A 6,853-nucleotide genomic window follows, 5' to 3' on the forward strand; every position below is an offset into this window, starting at 1 on the left:
CTTCCCGGCCCCGCCCCCTGGGCGCCCGCGCTTCCGGGCAGGCGCCGACCCGGGTGGCGGCGCTGCGAGGCGGACCTCTCGCCAGGGGCTGGGATCCTGAGTCCTGCCCGGTTGTCGTCCCAAAGCCTCTCCGTGGGCGAGCGGCAGCCTTGGTCTGGACCCCGGAGTTCCGACTCCGGGGAGCGGCGTCGGCTCTGCCTTCCGCCCGCGCTCTCCTCGGCGCCCCCTGCTGGCGGGAGGAGGGCGGCGCAGTGGGGCGCGTTTCAGGGGCTCCCGGAATCGAAGGGGTGGGAGAGAGCCCAGGGCCCTCGACCCCCCAGCCCAGCCCTCTCTTCCAAGACCCTCGCTCCTGCAGCTCTTCAGGCTCTTGCCACGCACCGGAGCTGCACCTGGCAGGGCAGCTGAAGGCAGCAAGGTGCAGTGGTTAGCAGCAGGGCTCTGGGGAACTGCCATAGGGGGTCTCTTAACTTACGACCTTGGGCCAGTTTTCTCTCAAAACGGAGGTGGCTCCCGCCTGTAATCCCAGCACTTTGGGAGGGCGAGGCGGGAGGATCAGTTGATCCTAGGAGTTTGAGACCAGCCTGGGCAACATGGGGAGGCCCCATCTAAATTTTTAAAACTTAGCCAGGCGTGGTGGCACATGCCTGTAGTTCCAGCTGCTGGGGAGGTTGAGGTGGGATGGTCGCTTGAGTCCGGGAGGTCCAGGCTGCGGTGAGCCATGATCGTGTCACTGTACTTCAGCAGTGGTGAAAGAGCAAGAGCCTGTCTCAAAAACAAAACAAAACGGCGGTGAAAATTCCCAGCTCACTGTTATAAAACCCATTTCACAGAGCATGCCTCAAAAAATGTGCATTTCCAGACCCTTGGGAACACCCCAGTCTTCAAACCGTTGGGTGGGAGTGGGAACCTCACCCAGCATTTTCCTCTCAGCTTTAGATCAATGTAACAGCCTTTGAAGAGCTTCCCGTTGCATTTTGGTGCACTCAGTAGTTGTGGCAGAGGTTTATTTTCCTTTTTCTGGCTTTGTAATAAAAATAAACTAGGAGGCAAAGATACCAGCTCCTATTCAGGATAGAAAGCTGCTGAGACGTCCTGATGTTACTTCATCCTTTGCAAGCAGGAACTGTCTCGCCAGGATCCATCCAGTGGTCATCCTCCAATAACAACAGCTACCCCTTGTCAAACACACCATGCAGGGCACTGTGTAGACACTTGACAGCCATGACCTCATTTAACACAACCTAAGGAGGTGGCGATCTATTCCCGTTTTAATCCAAGAGGGAACTGAGGCTCAGAGAGGTTGAGTGACTTATCCAAAGTCACACAGCTAGTAAATGGCAGACTTGGGATGAACTCCCTTGTCTCTCTGCCTTCTTATAGCAACAGAACATCCAAGCATAAGATTTTAGGCAACCCGCCTACAACTGCAGGCACCTGGGCAGACAGGTAGTCTCGCTCTTGAATTGCTAGTGCACTTAAGTTGTTTTCTTGACATCTGTCCCCAAGGGTGAAATATGTGTGCACCCAGGGCACAGGAATACATCATCTTGTCAGGTCAGGTTTACTCCGGACTACTGAGCTGAATCTTTTTTTTTTTTTTTTTTTTTTTGAGACAGAGTCTCACTGTTTCCCAGGCTGGAGTGCAGTGGCTCCAACTCGGCTCACTGCAAGCTCTGCCCCCCGGGTTCACGCCATCCTCCTGTCTCAGCCTCCAGAGTAGCTGGGACTACAGGCGCCCGCCACCACGCCCGGCTCATTTTTTGTATTTTTAGTAGAGACGGAGTTTCACCGTGTTAGCCAGGATGGTCTTGATCTCCTGATCTCGTGATCCGCCCGCCTGGGTCTCCCAAAGTGCTGCGATTACAGGCGTGAGCCACCGCGCCCGGCGAGCTGGTTCTTATGCCCAGAGTTTTTCCTACAGATCAGCCTTGGGCCTCATCATTTTAACTGATTTTTGCTAAATTTGTTGGTAAGAGGGTCTTCTTGACTGTGATACAGTGTTTGCATGTCATTAAGGACTGTAAAGACTAAAATAGAGGCCAGGCGCCGTGGGTCACGCCTGTAATCCCAGTATTTTGGGAGACCCAGGCGGGCGGATCACGAACTCAGGAGTTCGAGACCAGCCTGGCCAACACGGTGAAGTCCAGTCTCTACTAAAAATAAAAAAAATTAGCCGGGCGTGGCGGCACGCGCCTGTAATTCCAGCTACTCGGGAGGCTGAGGCAGGAGAATCGCTTGAACCGGGGAGGTGGAGGTTGCAGTGAGCCGAGATCTCACTATTGCAATCTAGCCAGGGTGACTGTGGGAGACTCCGACTCAAAAAAAAAAAAAAAAAAAAGACTAAAATAGTTCCTGAGTTTTTGACCCTCCACTGCCAAGTGTCTCAAAGTTGTTGGCCATCCGTCTGTCCTTTGGGTGCTGGGTATTTCCCCCTCATAGTTTATATTTACTCTCCCACCTAACTGGGTTACCAAACTCATCATTTATATATTTTTCTAGCCCCTGCTTTTTTTGTTCTTGTTGTTTAGCTGATTGTCATGGTCTCTACTAATTTTAGTTAAAAAACTGTCACTCCTCCACAGTTGAGGTGCATATGTGTTTCTGTTTTCCCATAATCTTTGTGGCAGTTTTGAATGATTTAACCCGTTAGCTCCCTTGAAATCAAGAAGTCTACGGAGCGATGCACGAGTCTCATTTTAATTTATTCCACAGTTATCCATTTTCCCCAGCAGCACTTATGAAATGTTCAAATTCACATTTTGTTGAAGTTTGGGGTTACCCTTCAATCCAGGCGGGGTTTTCTAGCCGGGCGGCAGAGTGATTCATGCCTGTAATCCCAAGCACTTTGGAAGGTTGAGGCAGGAGGATCACTTGAGCCCAGGAGTTTGAGACCAGCCTGGGCAATATAGTGAAACCTCATCACTACAAAAAAAGAAAAAATAAAATAAAAGCTGAGTGTGGTGCCATGTGCCTGTGGTCTCAGCTACTTGGGAGGCCGAGGTGGAGGATCTCGTGAGCCCTGGAGGTCAAGGCTGCAGTGAGCCGTGATCACCAGTCTGCACTCCAACCTGAGCATCAGTGTAAGACCGTGTCTCTTAAAAAAAAAAAAAAAGGTGTGGGGCTTCCCATCGTGGGGGTCAGCCTATGTGGGGGTGATGGCTGATAGCTTACCAATACTTGTGTTCTGCCTTCTCTTCTTCCACAGCACATGGTGAAAACACATCTCCAGCCTCCTCACCATTGTCAAGTGTTAATTGAGGTAGCCTGTGAGGTGCTTGGCATGTGTGAGTCTGCCGTAAAAGTGAATTCCCTTCCCATTCTTTCCTCTTCTCCCCCTCCTTGGACAGATGCGGCCTGAATCTCCGCTTCTCATTTATTCCAGATTCCTGAGCACTTGGAGAGCCAAGAGAGCCAGGTTACAACTGGTCCCAGCTTCTCCTTCTGGCCTCCACCAGGGACGCTTTCTGTCGGAAGTCCGGCTGCAGGACTTGGCTCTGGTCCACCTGGCAATCCTCAGAGTTTGGCAAAACCTGTTGACTGTTGGCACCTGTTAGTCTTTATACACACATGTAACTCATGTGTCTCCCTTAAACAAAATATTATATGAATTATTTGGGGTTTCCTCATTCTTCCTCCTCTCACCAGGACCCACTAATGTGTCCCTTCCACCTACCTCACTACCTGAACAGTACCGTCGAAGGGGAAGCCCGTCTCTCCAAACAGTCCCAAGATGTCCACTGACTTCCAGATCATTCCAGTAGGTCAGGGTTCCTTCCACCTGGCCACCTCTGCAGAGGAGAGTGAACATTCCTCCTGGCTCAGGGAGGGCACTTCCTTGGAGAACCCTCTGACACTCACCATCTTTGCAGTGGGGACCAGGTGGTTGGTTGACCCCTCAGAGCTTCTCTTCTTCACGTGTTAGATGATGGTGAGGCTGAGGGGTGTGATTTGAAGAGCTTCCTTTCCATAATCAAGACCGGGCAGTAGAGAATCCTGTGGCTAAGCAATGAGGCGGATCTGGGTCTAAACCCCAGCTCAGCCGCACAAGACCTCTGTGACCTGAGATGAGGCAAGACATTTGACCCTACTGAGCCTTGACCTCCTCGTCTATGTAGCAACGGGGATGGTACTTACCTCAGTGGGCAAATAAGATAATAATTTAATGTTTTCAGAATGACATACTCAATAAATATTTTTGATCAGCAAGAAAGCAAGGGAAGGCCGGGGGCAGTGGCTCATGCTTGTAATTCCAGCACTTTGGGAGGCCGAGGTGGGAGGATTGCTTGAGCACAGGAGCTCAAGACTAGCCTGGGCAACATGGCAAGACCCCTTCTCTACAAAAATTAGCCAGGCATGGTGGTGAGCACCTGCGGTCTTAGCTACTCTGGGATGCTGAGGTGGGAGGTGGGAAGATCACCTGAGCCTGGGAGATTGAGGCTGCAGTAAGCTGTGATGGCACTGCTGCATTCCAGCTTGGGCAACAGGGTAAGACCCTGTCTCAAAAAAAAAAAAAAAAAAAAAGAAAGAAAAGAAAAGAAAGGAAAAAGGAAAGGAGGAAGGGAAGGAAAGAAAAGAGAAAGGATGGTCTCAAGAGCCGCCACCCATTTCCATGAGGCCACTCCTCACTTCCTGGAGAGATGGCTTGCCCTCTACTCTCCGCCTGTCTCCCCTGTTCAGCTTCCATGTGGGTCCTGCCTCTCTCTGACCTGAGTCCTGCTGACACCCACTGGGCCCAGGTGCTGCCTCCGAAGTTCCTCCCCTCTGTAATTTTCTTCCTGGTCTACTCCCTCGTGGTTTCCTGCTGGTTCTCCAGCACTTTGCAACTGACTCTCCTGGCACTCTGCACTTCTTTGTAGTAATCACAATGGTAATTAATTACTTGTACAATTATGTGTTTAATAGCTGTGTCTCCTACCACTAGCCAGTAAACTCCATGAAGATGAGAACTTGTCTGACTTCTTTCCTGCCATTTCTTCAGTGCTTGATACTTAATAAATATTTGTTGGATTAACAGATAATGAGAGGCTACCTGTTTTTCTTCTAAGTCTATGTTCCCTGAGGGCAAGGACTGCTTTATCGTTCCATTTTCCCTGCACCTTACAGAGAACCTGGTACTGAGCGGGCAACACTGTTTGCTGAATGAAGTGAGTGAATGAATGAATGAATGAATGAATGAATGAAGTGAATGAATGAATGAAGTGAATGAATGAATGAAGTGAATGAGTGAATGAATGGAGTGAAAGAATGAATGAAGTGAATGAATGAATGAGAGACTGAAGCCCATTTCTCTTCCCCTTTTACCTGTATCACACTTAAGACTGGTTCTCCCCTCACTGTAAATGCTTTCTTGGTCCTAACCAGCCCCTACCTGGAAGCTTCCCTTGACACATAACGATAATAGGTAAGAAGAGAGAGAGATGCCTTCCACATTTGTAGGGAATCCTCATTAGAAAAACAGGATTTTCAGGCTCGGTGCGGTGGCTCATGTCTGTAATTCCAGCACTTTGGGAGGCCAAGTGGGGCAGATCACAAGATCAGGAGATTGAGACCATCCAGGTAACACAGTGAAACCCCATCTCTACTAAAAATACAAAAATTAGCCGGGCGTGGTGGCGGGCGCCTGTAGTCCCAGCTACTCAGGAAGCTGAGGCAGGAGAATTGTTTGAACCTGGGAGACGGAGGTTGCAGTGACCCGAGATCGCACCATTGCACTCCAGCCTGGGTGACAGAGCAAGACTCCGTCTCAAAAAAAAAAAAAAAAAAAAGAAAGAAAGAAAAAAAAGAAAAATAGGATTTTCAAGAAATCTGCATGGACCTCTCCACCCCAGTTCCTGCAGAGGACACACTTACGCGGTCAAAAAGGGTGCCTTCAACAGGACCCACTTTTTCAACACAGGGCAATTTCCTCTCAGTTTTCATCAGAGCCATTAATTGCAAAGTTTCACAACCACACTCGCAGTATTGTGGTGGGCAGTGCTGTGTGCTGGTTAAGAGGGTGGAGGGGTCTTTAAAGTTGCCGTGGGTGCATCACTTAATCTTTTCTACTTTTTCTTACTCATCTGAAAACAGGGACTAATGTCACTGAATTTCTGTTCTGGAATCAGAGGACAAGTTACAAGCAATGCATCTATTTAATATGGTTGTGTTTTTTGCCCCAAAGGCCGTCATTACTTCCAGAGTATAGCTCCGAATCAATGGCATTCTTGAAAGCTATGTCTCAGGGTGGACTGATGTAACTCACATTGCATTTTCTCACAGGCAGTCAGAAAAGTGACGACATCTTCAAAGATCTAGCCTGGTTTAAAGCGGTGACTTTGTGCTGTAGGTGTTAGAAACCAGGCAGAAACCTGCTGAGCACACCCTGGATTTCAGTGAAGGAAGCCAACCGCACGTGAACAGCATTCACGCCGCCACATGTGTTTAATCTAAAGCCAACATCCTGTCCATCAAACATGAGACCAGAAACACTGCTCGCCTTCGCTCAGAAGTCAGAGGGCTTTGCAGGATGACTTTGATGACCAAGGCTTTTTAAATAAAGATACCTGGGAAGATGTAACCTTTTCCCTCTAAGTAAATTTCCCTAGAGCAAATAGTTCCACTGACCTTAGACATGACTTCAGGGCTCTCCTCAGAGCTGAGAGCTATTTAAAAATAAAAGTTACGGAATCTGATTGCTTGAAGACCTCACTAAAGATTTCAAATGTGAGGATCTGGAGGGTAGGAGGGGAGGGAGTCTCTCTTTAATCTCTTTCCTTTTTCTTTTTTTTTTTTTTTCCTTCTGCTAGTCCTTTATTCCCTTCCTCCTTACAAGAGAATCAGAATGGAGAGGAACCCTTTGGGGATAAAAATCCCA

General features: G+C 49.0%; 1 long non-coding RNA gene across 1 annotated transcript; it reads left to right on the forward strand.

Moving 5' to 3' along the window:
- The first annotated feature begins 27 nt into the window (after positions 1-27).
- LOC123569181 (uncharacterized) lies at positions 28-5,018 on the forward strand. Its single transcript, XR_006692773.2, has 3 exons — positions 28-415; positions 3,206-3,284; positions 3,383-5,018. It is a non-coding gene; the product is annotated as an uncharacterized lncRNA (long non-coding RNA).
- Positions 5,019-6,853: the final 1,835 nt, after the last annotated feature.

The sequence above is a fragment of the Macaca fascicularis genome, chromosome 15 (assembly GCF_037993035.2).
Source record: "Macaca fascicularis isolate 582-1 chromosome 15, T2T-MFA8v1.1".
NCBI lineage: Eukaryota > Metazoa > Chordata > Mammalia > Primates > Cercopithecidae > Macaca > Macaca fascicularis.